An 18449-nucleotide genomic window follows, 5' to 3' on the forward strand; every position below is an offset into this window, starting at 1 on the left:
CCACCAAATATAAGATGTAAATATAAATATAATTATTTCACCTTCGGAACAGAGCTGCTGATAAATCATCTGGGTCAATTATACTCCTACACTGGGCTAGATCCTGGCTCTGGATCTTCCAGGTCCAGGTTCTATGACATTTATTGCTTGACTGGACATTGAATATTAAGGATATGAAGTATTCTAGTGTTTCTGAGCTGGAATGTGGTATCAGAAGCAATCATAAGTTTCTAAATTGAGGAGCACCTGAGGGGCTCAGTCGATAAAGTGTCCGCCTTTGGCGCAGGTCATGATCCCATAGTCCTGGCATCCAGCCCTGCATCGGGCTCCCTGCTCAGTGGGGAGCCTGCTTCTCCCTCTGCCTGTTGCTCCCCTTCTTGTGCTCTCTCACTCTTGCTCTATCTCAAATAAATAAGTACAATCTTAAAAAATAAATAAAATTAAAAAATTAAATCTTTAAAAAAAATTTCTAAATCCAAGAATCACCCACAAGAAGGCCTTGATACTATCTACCTACCTAGAAATTAATCTAAAAGTAGGTTATGCTGGTATGAAGTAGGTGGTTCACTGCTGTCTTAGGAAGCTAAATCAGGCCAAACTTGTTTTCATACTCTTTAGTAAGGAATAAAAACTACTCAGAAAATGTGACCATAAGTTTATGGCAAGCCATAGTCATAACCATCATTCAAAATTTTCTTACGTATTATATAACCCCAAAATAAGCTTTCTCCTCATACTCACCATTTCTAATTCCATAGAAAGATTTATATGAACACAGATACTTCTATTGTCTCATAAAATTATTGTACATCTGAACATTGTCTTACTTCTGTATAGATATTATCAGGCTATTACCTTGTCAACTCCTGAACTTGAAGGCAGGAACACAATCTTAATTACTCAGGCAGCAGTCAACTCACTTTGAGTATATTCAAAGCATATTGGTGTGATTTTTCCGTCATGTTCTTCTCACTTCTGTCTTTCTGCTTGGTAGCTTCCATGGAAAATCTAGTATTCCATTTCCCCTATTAAGTCATTCATTTACCAAGTATTTATTGAGCATCTTCTATGTTCCAAATACTGACATAGGGGACACCTGGGTGGCTCAGTTGATTAAGTGGCTGCCTTTAGCTCACGTCACGATCCCAGGGTCCTGGGATCGAATCCCACATGGGGCTCCCTGCTCACTGGGGATCCTGCTTCTTCTTCTCCCTCTGCCTCCTGCTCACTCTGCTTATGCTCTCTCTCTCTCTGTCAAATAAATAAATAAATAAAGTCCAAATACTGACATAGGCTCTTGGGATTTAGTAGTGAACAAAATCCTTGCTGTCATGGAGCTTATGATCTAGAAAACAAGACAGATGATAAGCAAACAGGTATGTAATGGTGTTGGTAAGTGCTATGTAGAAAGAGACAGGAGTTAGAGAGTGATTATGTTGATAGGCAGTCATCACATTCTATCAGAACCATCACCTTCTACCAGAGACCTGAAAGCAAGAGGAAACTTTAAAAGTATCCGGAGGAAGGGTGTTCTGGACAGAGCAAACAGGAAATACAAATGCTCTAAAAGATGAATGTGCTTGGTGTGTAAAAAAAATAGCACAAAAGCTTGTATGAAACATAGTATATAGGGATGCCTGGTAGAAAATGAGGTTAAAGAAAGTTGGGGGAGAGAGGAGGAGAAATAACAACTGACACCACAGAAATTAAATGTATTATAAGAGAATATTATGAAAAATTATAATGCCAATGCCAAAATTAATGCCAACAAACTGGACAACCTAGAAGAAACTGGTTGAATTCTTAGAAACATACAATTTCCCAAAACCAAATCAGGAAGAAATAGAAAATCTGAACAGACTGATTACCAGTGATGAAATTGAATCAATAATCAAAAAAACCCCATCAATCAAACGGAAGTCTAAAACCAGTAGCTTGGTTGCCTGGGTGGCTGAGTTGGTTAAGCAACTGCCTTCAGCACAGGTCATGATCCCAGAGTCCCGGGATCAAGTCCCACACTGGGCTCCCAGCTCTGCAGGGAATCTGCTTCTCCCTCTGATCTTCTCTCCTCTTATGCTCTCTCTCTGTCAAATAAATAAATAAAATCTTAAAAAAAAAAAAAAACCAATGGCTCTGCAGGTGAATTCTACAAAGCATTTAAAGAAAAGTTAATACCTATTCTTCTCAAACTTCCAAAAAATATAAAACAAAGCAAAGCTTCCAAATATATTCTATAAGGTCAGCATTACCCTAATGCCCAAATCAGATAAAGACATTACAAAAAAAGAGGCCAATATCTCTGATTAACACAGATATAAAAATTTTCAACAAAAATCAGAACTAAGGTCAACCATGCATTAAAAAAAAAAACTTTTCCATCATTAGGTGGGATTTATTCCTGGGATGGAAGGGTGATTCAGTATTCACAAATTAATCAATGTTAATCAATTAATCAATATCTAATGTTAACAAGAGGAAAAATAGGGGTGGCTAGGTGGCTCAGTTGGTTAAGCGTCTGCCTTTGGCTCAGGTCATGATCCCATGGTCCTGGGATGGAACCCTATGTCATGCTCTCTGCTCAGTGAGGGGCCTGCTTCTCCCTCTCCCTCTGCCTGCCACTCCCCCTGCTTGTGCTCTCTCTGTCTGTCAAATAAATAAATAAATAAATAAATAAAATTCTTTTAAAAATAAATAAATAAAATACTATTCATATGGAATTGCAAAGGACCCAGAATAACCTGATTAATCTTGAAAAAGTAGAGGAAAGTTGGAAGACTCATACTTCCTGATTTCAAAACTTACTACAAAGCAGCAGTAATCAAGACAATGTGGTACTGGCACAAGGAGAGACATATAGATCAAGAGAATAGAATTGATAGTCCAGAAGTAAATCATACATCTATGGTCAACTGATTTTTGACAAGGGTGCCAAGACTATTCAATGGGGAAGAATGTTCTTTCTGACAAATGATGAGACAACTAGATAGCCACAGGCAAAAGTATGAAGATGGAATCTTATCCTATACCATATACAAAAATTAGCTCAAAATGGATCAAAGACCTCCATGTATAAGTTAAAACTATGAAACTCTTACAAGAAAACATAAGGGGAAAACATGATTTGGGATTTGGCAAAGGATTATTAGATATGACACCAAAAGCATGAGCAATAAAAGAGAAAAAGAGAGATAAATTTGACTTCATCAGATTAAAAACTTCTTTGTGTTTCAAAGGAAACCATATGGATCTTATTTAAACCTTATGTTTTAGCTGGCTTCCTCTGACAGGGCTCTAACAGGAGAAGGATGAGAGATGGGGGAGTGATCACCGCATTATTATGAGTTGGGGTGTAGAATTTCATTTGGGTATTGGACTTTCAGCCTCTACTCAGCCTGTATTAGCGCCTGAGGTGGGAGGTGCTTTCTTTTCCTTACCTAAGGAAGGAGATGTGAGTTATAGCTCTTTACTAGGCCTCCACTGCTACATCCTTGGTAGGGAGGGGTAATAGGCCTTAGCATTCCTCATGTGGACTCCAGTGACAACTCAGGAGTGGGAGTGACCGACCTCTGGCTTCATTACTGCCAGTGGTTGTGAAAGTCCTGACTCTCCACTAGGCTTCCTCTGATATTATGCTGGTGGTGGTGGTGAGGGGGAGGGTTAAACTATTTTATTACTGCCTGGCAAAAGTAGAAGTCTGAGCTCTCCACTAGGCCTCCACTGACATGGGTGGGGTTGGGGCCATAGTATTGTTTGTTTGTTTGTTTGTGTCCTGTTTGGCTAGAGTAGGGCTCTTGTTGCTTACAAGTCTGTCTTGCTAGACTGCCCTTTTTCAGGTACTTTGGCTGAGGCTTTTGTTGGGGCTTTTTGTTGTTGTTGTTGTTAAGTAATCTCTACACCCAACGTGGATCACAGACTGAGGACCTCTAAATCCAGAGTCACATGCTCTACCCACTGAGCCATCCAGGTGCCCCTGGGGTTTAATTTGTGCTTTAATTTTGTTCTTTAATTTGTGCTAGTGGCTACTTTCTCTCCACCTTTTAGAATCTACCTTCTCTCCATCTTTTAGTACCTTCCTATGTTTGTTTTCAAATTATAGAGTGTTAACTATGAAGAAATCTTTGCAGATGATCCTGTTTAATCACCTTACTTTAAAGTAGTAGAAAATGAATCCCAAGATTACAAGCTAGTTAGCTCAATGTCGGGAGTAGATTCCAGTGTTCAAAGTGTTTTTCAGTGCATAATATTGCCTCAATCTTAATGGCTTCGTTTCATTTTGTTAGGTGTATACTCAAATTGATTGAAACTTTTTCATCTAGATGTTCAAATTTAGGGAGAAAACTTAAAACTATATGTTTTAAGTGAATGTATAAACTTAATTTGTAACAAACTTAAATTTGTAAACTAAACTTAGGAATCATTTTCTATTGCATAGGTTTGAATCAAAACAAATTTTTATAAGAAGATACTGAATATCTACTTTATGTCAAACTCTGTGCTAATATACTTTGTAAAATGGACCTTGTTACCAACCCACTAATAATGCTCCATCTCTAAAAGCTCTGATGTGCAAAAATGTCCCAGGGGTTTTTATTTAAACACCAGTTATTAACTTGATCCTGTTCTTTTAGGAAACTTGTTGGTTTCCTCGTGGGATTTTGTGTTTGTTTAATTTTCTATTGGAGTACCTGTCTTGTTTAAATCATTCAACGTATGACTCCAGTGAAATAACTGCCAATGGAAGATATAAATTTAATCTTTAAATTTAAATAGTTGTTGTACAACTGAGTTTTCCAAGAGGGTTTCCTAAATTGCTTCATAGATGAGTTCAAAGGAATTATATTTTTCCCAAGTACTGGGCAGATATTATTTAGTCTGTCAAAACTCCATATTGTAATTGGCAATTTGTCTTCGTAACTGTGAGTTAGCAAGGTCTCAAAGAGACTAATTCTGACAGCACTGGATAGCATTTTTTTTTTTTAACATAAGGCTATGTTTGCACATTACAGGGCAGTCTGAAAATACGGACAAAAATGTCCTAAAAACATTAATATTTCTACCAACCCAGAGACTTATCACCCCTTGATATCAAGGGGTAGCCTTCCAGACATTTTCCTAGGACATGTTTAAATTTAAGTGTATATCAATATTTTAGGTGAAAAAAACCCCTCAGTTATGGCAATTCTGCACTATTTAGCACAGGGCCTAGGACTCTCAGGGTATTAGAAAGAAGGAAACATGTCATGATACATAACCTTTGTTTGGGGGCTTGTGTTATTAATCTTTTTTTAAGTTAGCACTTTAGGCTTATGTAGGTATAAGCTTTTGGACTTAATTCATGTTATACTATTCTACTTTGGTAATAACAGGCTTTCAACCATAAGAAATAAATTTTTATTTATTTATTTTTTTTTGAGAGAGAGAGAGAGAGAGAGAGTGTGTGTGTGTGTGTGTGTGTGTCTGTCTGCACGCTTGCCTTGGGAATGCAGAGGGGGAGAGGGAGAGAATCCCAAGCAGGCCCAGTGCAAGCCAGACAGGGACTGATCTTATGACTCTGAGATCTTGACCTGAGCTGAAATAAAGAGTCAAATACTAAACTGATGGAGCCACCCAGGCACCCCACTACAGGAAACATTTTTAACAACTAGAAGAGGATAAGAATGAAAGAAAGGAGAAGGCAGAGTGAGACTGCTTGTTTCTAAACTAGTCATTGTTTGGGCTATTTACCATGCCTAAGTACTAATATCTCATTTTATTAGTTATGAATCAAAAAGTGTTTGTTAAGCCCTGTAATCATTTTCTTTTTAAAAAGTAGTATTTATGGGGCATCTGGTTCGCTCAGTCCGCTAAGCATTTGGCTCAGGTCATGATCCCAGGATCCTTAGATCAAATCCCACATCTGGCTCCCTGTTCAGCGGGGAGCCTGCCTCTCCCTCTGCCTCTGCCCCTTCCCTCTGTGCATGGTCATTCGCTCTCTCTCTCTTTCTCTAATAAACAAATAAAATATTTTTTAAAAAGTAGCATTTATTTTCTTGGCTATAAAAAGCATGTTCATTATAAAGAATATGAAAAAATTAAAAGATAAAGAAAATTTAAATGGCCCATAATCTTACTAAATCAGCAATAACTACAGATAACATTCTTACCTAGTTGTTTCTTGTCCTTTTTCTATGCATATACATGTATTTTTACAAACTTGAATGATACTCTAAAATCACATGTACTTGAAACACATTTTAAAATTTTTGTAAATTTTAAATGACTATATTTTAAGATAAGCATAAATTGATATGTCAATTTATTTAAAGATCTTATTATGTTTAGGTTAGATTTTCCAATCTTTGACCTTATAAATTCTGTGAATGTGTTTTATATCTAATCTTTGCTTTAATTTTTATCTTCTTTGGGTAGATTTCTAGGAGGGTAGTTATTGAATCAAAGGTCATGAGCTTTTAAAGATTCTTAAAATACCTTGCCAAAAAGTATCTTAAGAATTCGAAGTATAGGGGCGCCTGGGTGGCTCAGTGGGTTAAAGCCTCTGCCTTCGGCTCAGGTCCCAATCCCAGGGTTCTGGGAATCAAGCCCCGCATCGGGCTCTCTGCTCAGCCGGGAGCCCGCTTCTTCCTCTCTCTCTGCCTGCCTCTCTGACTACTTGTGAACTCTGTCTGTCAAATAAATAAATAAATAATCTTAAAAAAAAAAAAAAGAATTCGAAGTATAGGGGTGCCTTGGTGGCTCAGTTGATTAAGCATCTGCCTTCAACTAGGTCATGATCCCAAGCTCCTGGGATGGAGTCTCATGTTCAGCAAGAATCTGCTTCTCCCTCTCCCTCTCCTGTGCTCTCTCTCCCTCTCTAATAAATTAAAAAAAAAAAACTCTTAAAAAAAATAAAAGAATTCGATGTATAGTTTTATTTTATTTTATTTTATTTATTTGACACAGAGAGAGAGAGAGAGAGAGAGCGAGAGAGGGAACCCAAGAAGGGGGAGTGGGAGAGGGAGAAGCAGGCTTCCCGCTGAGCAGGGAACCCAATGGGGAACTCTATCTCAGGACCCTGGGATCATGACCTGAGCCAAAAGCAGACACTTAACAACTGAGCCACCCAGGTGCCCTAGAACTATAGTTTTGAAATTGTATTTCAATTTTTATCATACAGACATAGGAATTCAAGGTGATACGTTGCTGGACGGGGGAAATGGTCGTTTATAATGGATAACACATCCCCTTATTAAAGTTGCTGCCTCTTGTTCAGAATGGTTCTAGAAAATGGTACATTTCTGGAATGAATCATTATAAGTTCTATGAATAAATTAAGAAAACCATACTAGGAATTAGTTGGAGTAGAAACATTTTTAGTAGTTTATCAATTATAGGCTTATGCATGTCTGAGAAGATGTAGCAGCTTTCATTGCCAATTAAATTGCACTAATATTAAACAAATGTTAGAGAAGTAAAATAGTAAAGAGAGTATCGACCATCAGGAAGGCTAAGTGCTCCACAAAGAGGTCTCATCTCAGGCTCTATGTTGTTTCCCAACCATCAATCCTGGTTATATCTAATTAACAAGAATGGTCATTTTCTCCTGTTATGCTCAAATTTGCTAAGTACTCTCCTGATGGCAGCACTGGGTCAGTTTCCTCTGCATTTCACAAAGGGTGGTAAATATGCATCCAAATCAAATTGCCCTAAGACTTACGCTTTCTCTCACTATCGTTTTCTTTTTCACTCAAGATATGTCACTATCTTCACAATAGCCACTGAAGAGAATATTCTCTTGGAAAAGTTAAAGTTGTGCAGAATTCCTAACCATGACATCTCATTGGTCATATCTCCTACCCTGAGGCCTTGTGGAGTTTGTCATTACTGCTGCTGTTAAACTGAGCAATACATATACCTCTATTGGGTGGGGACAGCCACCATCAGTTTAAGCATCCTAAGAAAGCCAGTTTTAAATATTTTTTTAAAAAGATTTTATTTATTTGACAGACAGAGATCACAAGTAGGCAGAGAGGCAGGCAGAGAGAGGAGGAAGCAGGCTCCCCGCTCAGCAGAGAGCCCCATACGGAGCTCAGTCCCAGGACCCTGGGATCATGACCTGAGTCGAAGGCAGAGGTTTGGCCCACTGAGCCCCCCAGGTACCCCAGAAAGCCAGTTTTATTACTTTTGGAAAGAACTGAGCTATTTTGTGCCCTGTTTCTACATGTGCATAAGTAACCATAATTGTTCAGAATACCCAATTCACAAAATATTTGATTCGTAAATTGTAATTAAAGCTTTAAATTCAAAATGTTTCTGAAATTGGTGAAATTTCAAAATGGAGAGTCATACAATGAAAAAGGAATCAATATATTCTCTTTAAACAGCCCAAAATAGCCTTTAAACACAAAAGCAATTGTGTGCCTTGCTTGTTTCAACAACTGTTTAAATAAGCTTTTTAAAAAATTTTATCTATTTATTTTTAGAGAGCCAAATAAGTTTTAACTGAAAATAAAAATGTGTAAATTCTGCTATACAGCTTATAATCACAACGCTTAGTATAGTACATTATTATACACAGAAAATGTGACTTTAATGCACAACACCAGCCAAAGTAACTCACCCTTTTAAAAAAGATTTATTTATTTATTTTAGTGGGGGAAAGGAATAGAGAGGGAGAGGGAAAGAGAGAGAATCTCAAGCAGTCTCCCCTCCAACCAGAGCTGGGGCTTTATCCCAGGACCTGAAATCACAACCTGAATCCAAATTGAGTTGGATGCCTAATTAACTGAGCCACCCAAACACCCCTAAACATTATTTCTAATACAATATTCAAATCACTTTGGGGGCACCTGGGTGGCTCAGTTGGTTAAGCATCTGACTTCAACTCTGGGTCCTGGAGTCTGTTTCTCCCTCTTCCTTTGCCCCTCCCCCACTCATTCTCTCTTTCTCTCTCTCAAATAAATAAAGTCTTTTAAAAATATTTAAATCACTTTGTATCTTATTGAAACAAAAGTATGGTTAGTTATATATCTCTTCAGGAATATTCTGTCTTCTGACACTATCATTTGAATAGACTAATTTCCAAAAAGCTTTTTCCATATGTGATATCAGTCAGTCCTTCCTACAGCCACCCAAATAGGTACTATTCCCATTTTTAAAGAAAAGAAACGGGGGCACCTGGGTGGCTCAGTTGTTAAGTGACTGCCTTCAGCTCAGGTCATGATTCCAGGGTCCTGGGATGGAGCCCTGCATCAGCAGGGAGCCTGCTTCCCCCTCTCCCACTCCCCATGCTTGTGTTCTCTCCCTAACTCTTTCTCTGTTAAATAAATAAAATCTTAAAACAAAACAAAACAAAACAAAAAACTAAGAAAGAAAACGACTGAGCCAAAACCAAGAGTTGGACGCTTAACTGACTGTGCTGCCCAGCTGACCCAAATGTATCTTTTTAATGTCCTTTACAAGGAACATACTTTTGTTATACAGATTTAATATCACAAACTTCAGATGTCTTTCCCGGTTTTGTTGGAAAGTTTGCTTGATTGATTTCCCCAACAGACTTGCATGCCCCTTAGCCACGGTAGTATCCCGGTTATTTCTGTACATCTGTATCTTAAGTTGGGAAGATCAACTAAATGAACAATCCTTAACTGTGGTGTCACCCATCTTTCAGTGTGCATGTTAGTTATGTATATCTCACCTCCATCTCTGAAACATCATAATGTTGGTTTTTTAAAAAAGATTTTATTTATTTATTTGAGAGAGAGCAAGCGAGCAAGTGCAGGGGAGGGAACAGAGGGAGAGGGACAAGCAGACTCTGCTGAGCATGGAGCCCAATGCAGGTCCTGATCCAATGACCCTCAATCATGACCTGAGCTGAAATCATCAGATGCCTAACCAACTGAGATAGCCAAGTGCCCCCAAAATGTTTCTTTCTCATATAAACATCATATTCATCCTGCATGATTTTTTTTAAAGATTTTATTTATTATTTGAGGGTGAGCATGGGGCGGGGGGGCATGAAGTGGGGAAAAACCGAAGGAGAAGGAGAAGCAGACTCCCACTGAGCAGGGAGCCCAACGTGGGGCTCCATCCCAGGACCTGGAGGTCATGACCTAAGGGAAAAGCAGATGCTTAACTGACTGAGTCACCCAGGTGCCCCGTGCATGATTTTTTAAAAAATTAACATTACTGGGGTACAATTTACATAAAATGTATCCATTTAAACCATACATTGTGATGCACTTATATAAATGATACACCCTCATTATTTATTTACTTATTTGAGAGAGAGAGTAAGAGCACAAGAGGGAGAGGGAGAAGCCAACTGGGCTAAGCAGGGAGACTGACATGGGGCTCCATCCCAGGACCCTGGGATGTTGAGCTGAGCATTAGGCAGACACTCAACTGACTGAGCCACCCAGGAGTCCCTCTGCATGGTTTCTGATTTAGAGAAATGGGTGACCTGAGTTCAATCCTAAACTGGTCACTTCCTAGCCGTGTGACCTTGGGTAAGCTACCTTAACTTCTCAAAGCCTTGATTTGTTTCCCTGTAAAATGAGGATGATGATCTCACAGAACGGTAAAGGTACAGTGAAATAATGAACAGTTAGTGTCCAGAATATAGCCTATTTTCAATTCACCTTTTATTACTAGATGAAATAAAAAACAAAAGCGCCGAATCCTAGCCACTAGACCACCAGGGAGTCAGTGAGATAAAAAATGAACTTCATATTTCTGAAAGTTCTACCTGGGGTCTTTCAAATAGAGATCTATGAACTCATCATTTCTTCCTCACTTCTGACTATTCACCATATTCATTTCTTTTATTATTTTTCTTTTTTACAGATCCTGTCTCATGTTTCTTTGTACAAATAGTACAGGACACTAGCCCTATGCAAGCAGAAGCCCAGGGAGGGGGTGGGTGTAACACCAGAACTCGTATCCTCACATTGGCAGACACAAGCGTCTACACTAGAGCCTTTATGGGGGATCGGGAGCACATTTGGGAACCCGAGCCACAGGCATAGCCTGGGCCTTGGTTAGAGTCTTGGCCTTTGGCTGGTTGAGGCCAAAGTTTGAGACCCTTGGCAACACAGCACCCACACATTTCCTAAGCTTGGGGTGAGCAATGTAGGCAAGTTGACTGAGCTTATACCTACAGCCATTTAGTATGCTGGGTCTGATCTCTTTGGGCTTCACTAGGGCCTTCACAGCCTCAGCACATCCTCTCACGGCTTTGGTGGAGTTGTCCTGCACCTTCTTCAGGCTCTTCTTGTTATGCTTCCTGGCAAAGCACATGCTCCTCAGGAACTCAGTGTCTATCCTCTTAAGAGATTCTGATCTTTGTGACCAGGGTTTTTTAAAATGCTGTTTCTGTGCCATTTTTGTGACTGGTTGTCTATGGTACAGTTCTTAGACTTGGCCATGTCTGCATGAAGCCTGCAGCTCCTGAACTGTCTGAGACTCCCATATTCATTTATTCCTTATGTCAGAGGCAGAAGCAACACTGGAGAAACAGCATGATCTTGTATCTCATTTGCCCACAACCCTCAGAATTTTCACGGTATCCTTGATAGCACTGACAGGCATATATGGTTGCGTGCACCTTTCACTCTACCACCAATCACTGCCGAATAATTTCTAAAAGGACAAAGTTTCAGAATGAATAGGTAGTTATAAAGTAAGTCTCACAACTACATATTTCTTTAGGCAAAAATTCACAGAAGCTAAACTATAGCTTCTATAATTGTTCAAGTACAATTCTAAGCACTTGAACCAGGTGTTTTTTTTTTTTTCCTTTAAACTCCCTACAAGTGTGTTAGGCAATGTTATTCAGCATCTGAGAACATAGTCAAACAACTGTATGTGCTCAATCATCTAGCTGCATTTTGATCACAGGGGCTTACTTCAGTGAGCAACTTGTGAATACAAACTGCTGTCAGACATGGAGAAACACAGATGACAGTGGCTTTATGCTGTTCTTGTATATGCCTGGGATATATATTTGTTGGAAGTCCCCCTCCCCCCATCTTTAAGATACCTGAAAGGAACTCTGAAAACATCAATACCCCATTTTCCTGTTTCCCACCTGCATTTCTCTAAATAATCCTATCTGAACTTGGTCTGCAAGTATTTGGACTGGTGTGAACTGTAATTAACAGGCATCCTGTTAGCTGTAATTAATTAGAAGGCAGTTTGAAATTAGCAATACTTTGATGGTGATTCCAGCCATTTGTATTTTTTAACTGAACTCACTTCAAAAAAACGTTAGTACTGTTACGTCCTTGCTCCCTGATTGTCCTTCGGCTAGGCACTTCGCAATCCAGGGGCACACTCCTTTCAACAATCTATTTCCCTATTCCCCCTCTTGTAAACTTCCACTTGGGTGGGGTTGGTGCATCAGGAGGAACAAGTGCCCAAACGAGTTTTCAAGATCCTCCCCTCCAACCCCCAGGTTCTCAATGCAGAGATGCGCCCGGGAGAAAGCGACTCAACCCTCCGTCTCCGGATGATCAGGCCCAGACGCGGTCCTAATGAGAAGATACCCTGGGTTCTCCGGTCCCAGTCTCTGCCAGGCCTTCGGACCCCGCAACTCCCCGCAGCACCGAGGTGGAGAGGGAACAGGGGAGGAGGAAGAAAAGGAAGTGCCCCCATCGAAGCTCCGCCCGCCCCCGGCTGGCTTGCGCCCCAAGGAGGCGTGGCCTCAAGGGCGGAAGCAGAGGGCGGGCGGAACGTCGCTGGAGGGGACAGTCACCGGGTGGGGAATCAGCGAGGCGGGGACGGTGGGGGTCGTCATCCCTCCCCAAAATGGTTGGTCAAGCTGCACGGGTCCGCGCGGGCAGATAGGAGAACCTCCCCCTCCACACACACCCACACCTCTACCCAGAGGAGAAGGCGCTCGCCGAGCTTCCCATCCTCTCACAGAGCCTAAGTGACCAATGCGGGTCTCAGCCTGAGACGAGGCAATCGGAGTAGCTTCTGTTTTCATTCTCACTTTCCCGATGGGGCTGCAGACTTGGGACTGGAGAAGGTGGCGGGGGCCAGCCCTGGTGTCACGGTCTCCGCTCCCAAACCGGCCTCCTAACTGCGGCAAGCGAGGGGATACAAAACACCCTTCTACGCCCCAGATTCCCACCGCTGAAACAGTATGGGATAAAATGCAAATGTACTGGGGTCATGATAAGTAACTGAAGTATTCCTGGCCCCCAATTACCTAAAAATATTGTTCTAGTTAAGGGGTTAACTTTTCTTCTTTTAAGTAGATAACTGGACACTTAGACATATATACCAGATGTGGTGGCTAGGTTAGCTTGAAAGCAGCTGGACAGGGAGCACCTCAAGGAAAGCAAAAACAAGATTTTCCCTCCCTCCCAAGTTGTTAAAATGTGACATGGCTCCACTCTCCTTGCAAATGATGGGTATTTTCAGAGAATTCAATTTTTCTGGCTTTGGAACAGCTTCTTAACTGAATTCCTCCGCGTTTAACTTAAATCTTGATTGTGTCATCTACCCCAATGCTGGACCAGAGTTAAAGGACCAAAGGAGACTAATGAGCCTTTAAAGGGTGGGAGGTGGTGGTATATAACTGTCTTTGCAAAGCATACTTTAACTGAAAAATTGTAAGAGCAAGATTAAAGCACCCCGACACTTGATATTCCTAAAGACAAGCACTCAAAACAATGCACAATTCTGGACTGAGCCACACCCAGGTTGGTAGCAGCTTTCTGTTGGTTTTCCCTTTCTCCATACCTGTTATGGTGCTGACAACTGCTAAAAGGACAGTGAGTGGCTTTATCAATTCTTTAAGGATGTTCCACTCAGTAGCCATTGGAAACCCACTAACACAGCATCTCTTCCCATACCTCATAAACCACAACCACATTGTCTTTGATCACTGGCTCTGAACAGACTCTAAAATAACCCCTTTGAAAATATAATATGTACCATTCAGAGACTAATAAAGTAAAAGAATCTTCTAGAGAATAAGAAAAAAATATAAACCAAACCAAAACAAAAAATACCTCAGCTTACTTATCTGAAGCATTCTTCAGTTTCTGTAACTGCAAAATATGTTTGGTTTAGCAGCTCTTTCTGCCCATGGATCTTGTCTTCATGCTTTAATAAAACCACCTTTTTTGCACCTATAAATAAATAAATAAATAAATAAATAAAGTTTGGTTTAACCGACCAAATTCTGTGCTAGATCCAGGGAAAAGAAATATATATCACAGACACTAATAGGGAAGATGGGCCTATTAATAAAAAAACAACTAATTCAATGTTACATGTTTAATAAAAGCATATACGAAGTACAAAAGTAGCCTAATCGAAGGAGTAACTAATTCTACAAGTTTATGGGGATGAGTGTATAAGGAAAGATTTGACTCAGGAATGATGTCCATTGAGGGGGTATTTGAAACAAAGAAACATAAGCAGAAATCTTTAAAAAAAAGCTCAGGAGATAGACATTAATAAATGATCACAACATGCTGACTGACAACACAAAAGAAATTAAAATATAAAGAGGCACAGAATTCTATTAATTTTAAATTGGCAGCAAAAAGATTAGTTGAAAAATGGGGTGAGAGGGAAGAGAACTCCTTTTACTCAAATCTTAAGTAATACAGAAATTAAAATAAGAGCCCTTTAGAATTATAGTCCAGACAAAACCAGCGTTGTTACATGGGTATATATTTCTCCAGGTTATGTATTTGGAATTTGTTTTCTATAAAAATAGACTCTCTAAACATTGAGGCAATACAGGAAAATGTCTGAATGTGCTTTGGTGGTCTGGTGTTGGCTGGGCCAGAATGCAGGATCCACTGCTTTCCACTTGGGAAGTTACTCCTCTTTATTTCAGTTTTCCCCTCTATAAAATAGGTCTATAACTTTACGAACTGTCACTGAAGATTTAAATGTCAGAGGGACTTCTTGTGCATGGGAAAGAACCCAAAAAGCTTCTTGTTTTTTAATTGATATTTAAATTTATTCGTGTTATAAATTTTAAGCCTAGCTGGTATTAAGTATGTAAACACAAATCTCAAATTCATTTATAAATCTATCAGTTTTATGTTAAAAATGAAACACTTTAACTTGTTCTTTGCTTAATACTCAGTGAACTAATTTGACATAGTAAACTTTCCAAATAAATACTATTATAAATGTGATAGAATTTTCTTAAGCATTACATATTAAAGTAACAAAAGCATCCAAATCCAATAAATCAAACTGTCTTACACATCTGCAGTTTATAAACTTAGTTTATTAAATTCCCTTAAAATATGTCAAAATCACACACTGCTGTATCTGTTTGTCTCAGGTATTTCATGCCCCTAACAAGGCAGATTTACACTCTAAATCAACATGGCCCATTTTCTGCCTAGTCCAGAGCACTGACAGAGTATTCCTATGAATACTCCATGAACACTGAAAGGACACCGGTTAGAAGAGCCAGCTGCCAGCCAGACTGCTCTGCTACTAACTGGCTGTGTGACCTTGGTTAAGTCATGTAACTGTTTGTGCCTCTGCTTTATCACCTGAAAGTGGGGGTAGCAATAGTACACAACTCCCAGAGTTGCTGTGAGCCTTACCTGAGTTAGTGCATGCAAAGCACTTAAGACAGTGTTGGGAGGGTACTAAGTGCTCAACAAATGTTATAATGTTAGTGTAAATCTACTAGATCAGATTCTCTTAGGCATCTGTGCAACATAAAAATCAAACCTTTACATTAAGTCAAATTCACTTAATCAGTGAAATATTCATTACATCTTTAATTGGTCAAATCCTAAATATTTCAAAAAGGATGCCTGGGTGGCTCAGTCCGTTAGGTGTTTGCCTTCAGGCTCAGGTCATGATCCTGGGGTCCTGGGATCAAGCCCGACCATGTAATAGACTCCCTGCTCCATGGGGAGTCTGCTTCTCCCTCTCCCTCTGCTCACCGCCCCCCACCCTGCTTGTGTGTGCCTGCATGTGTGTTCTCTCTCTCTCAAATAAATAAACTCTTTAAAATATATATATTTCAATTAAAAATCAGTCTATTGTCAGAGTTTTTCCCCAATCTGTGAGACTCTAAAATATTCCAAGTATCTTAAATACAGAGAATATGTACACAGGCAACACAGTGAGTTATAAGTTTATTATTACATCTTGTAAATAGAAGGCGGCATTAAAATGATGCTAATTTCATCAGCATGTGTGTATTAGTGGGGCCACAATCATTATCCAGTGACATTATCCAAGGAAGAAGACAGTATATTTATTTTGGCACTATTAATCTGATATGTTCAGGGTTCAGTCAAAAATGTGAGATTGGGGTTATGGTTTGGGGGTTTTGGTCAAAGATTTCAGAAAGGGGAAGGTTAGGTGGGAGAGGAAAGAGTGCACCTTCTCAAGGTTCTACTGGGTCTGCCAGTCCCAGCTTGTAATTGCTGGGAACTTGTAATAGCTTGTAATAGCCGGGAACTGCCTGCCATGTGGTAGGAACTCAAAGCATTTCAGATGGGATTTATTTTTACAACTTAGAGCACCATCTATCCCCTGCAAGTTTTACCTTTGCCTGATTTTTATGGTAACTACTTTCAACTTTTTCTGCTTGATTTGAGAGGATGGAATTGTACACTTTCCTACTGGAGAGTTCAGCTAATCTCGTTGTTTTTGAAGTTAATTAAATTCTTCACCTCTTTTATATTTACTTTCTTATCTGTCAAATAAACAGATTAGTGCCATTATAACATCATAGGATTGTCGTAAACCTTAAATGAAATTTTGAGAATCACAATGTTGGGGATATAGTAAGTGGTCAGTAGATGTTAACTATTATTATGTGGTTATTTTTTTTAACTTTTTCTTTAAAATTTTTCACATTCCCTAAGTATTTTATTAAAATGCAAAAGAATAGTGTCTGTCTTTTTTTTTTAATTTTTAATATTTTATTAAAATATAATATATTTTTATCCCCAGGGGTACAGGTCTGTGAATCGCCAGGTTTACACACTTCACAGCACTCACCAAAGCACATACTCTCCCCAATGTCCATAACCCCACCCCTCTTCTCCTAACCCCCCTCCCCTCAGCAACCCTCAGTTTGTTTTGTGAGATTAAGAGTCACTTATGGTTTGTCTCCCTCACAATCCCATCTTGTTTCATTTATTCTTCTCCTACCCCCTAGAATAGTGTCTTTCAATAAAACTCAAACTTGTACCGCCTTACGGTAAGACACCGTGTTAATTTCCTATTGCTGTTACAACAAATTGCCATAAACTCAGGGACTTTAAGAAACCCACAAATTTGTTATCTTACAGTTCTGGAGGTCAGAAATCTAAAAAGTTCTTACTGAACTAAGATCAAGGTGTTGGCAGTGCGCTGCATTCCTTTCTGGAAGCTCTCAGGGAGAATCCATTTCCCTGCCTTGTCCAACTTCTAAAGGCCACCTGCATTCCTTGGCTCATGGTCTTTTCCTCCAGCAATAGTATCACCCTGACCTCTGCTTTTGTTGACATATTTTCTTTTGACTCTGACTCTCTTTAAGGACCCCTGTAATTTCTCTGGGCTCACCTGGATGATCCAGGATAATCTCCCTACCTCAAGATCCTTAATTTAAATCATATCTGCAAAATCTCTTTGCTAAGGTAACCTGTCCACTGATTTCAGGAATTAGGACCTGGTTGCCACGTATGAGGACCAACCATTATTCTGCCTGCCATAGATACTATTCCTGAAATTACTGATGATGAAACCAAAGTTGGCATCATCAAAAGGATGAAAAAAAAAAAAAAGAATATTTCACTGTCCTTTAAATAGACCTGCATCAAATGCTAAGAGCATTTGAAGACAAACCCTTTGGCCATTTGTTTCCTTAGATTTGGGCAAATTTTTAAATCTGAAGGGTTCTAAGTTCCAGGTATTCCAGGTATTATATGCCATATAAATATTTATATACAGTATCATCTCATCTCTCCAGAACATGGCAACATGTTCCTAAGCTGCTAAAATTTAGGAAGTGCATGTGAATGTACATGCACACACACAAGCTGTCCCGAATAGTTAAAATAGCTGACAAAATGTTGTACAAAGACTCGATGTTTCACTCACAAGAAAAGCTTAGACTTACACTCAGATACCACCAATTGACATACGTTCTATTTTTTTTTTTAAGATTTTATTTATTTATTTGACAGACATCACAATCACAAGTAGGCAGAGAGGCAGGCAGAGAGAGAGGAGAAAGCAGGCTCCTAGCTGAGCAGAGCCTGATGCGGGCTTGATCCCAGGACACCGGGATCATGACCTGAGCCGAAGGCAGAGGCTTTAACTCACTGAGCCACCCAGGTGCCCCGACATATGTTCTATTAAGCCTATCTTATCTCCAATCCTTGACTGACCTGAAGTAGGAAATTAGAAGGGTAAGACAGAAAGATCTAGGCAGGTAAAGTGACAGAACTAAGAAGACCTGAAGAAACATATCTCAATCGATA

At 39.5% G+C, this 18449-nt stretch overlaps 1 long non-coding RNA gene across 1 annotated transcript in view; it reads right to left on the bottom strand.

The window, feature by feature from the left end:
• Positions 1-10355: 10355 nt before the first annotated feature.
• LOC101693879 overlaps positions 10356-18449 on the bottom strand; it is a 59938-nt gene continuing 51844 nt past the window's right edge. The window contains exons 5-6 of the long non-coding RNA XR_006606045.1: positions 14008-14117; positions 10356-11616 (exon numbers count right to left, since the gene is read on the bottom strand). This is a non-coding gene — a long non-coding RNA (uncharacterized LOC101693879). The remainder of the gene's footprint in view (positions 11617-14007; positions 14118-18449) is intronic.

The sequence above is a fragment of the Mustela putorius genome, unplaced genomic scaffold (assembly GCF_011764305.1).
Source record: "Mustela putorius furo isolate JIRA1106 unplaced genomic scaffold, ASM1176430v1.1 tig00000224_pilon_pilon_pilon, whole genome shotgun sequence".
In the NCBI taxonomy this organism is placed as follows: Eukaryota; Metazoa; Chordata; class Mammalia; order Carnivora; family Mustelidae; genus Mustela; species Mustela putorius.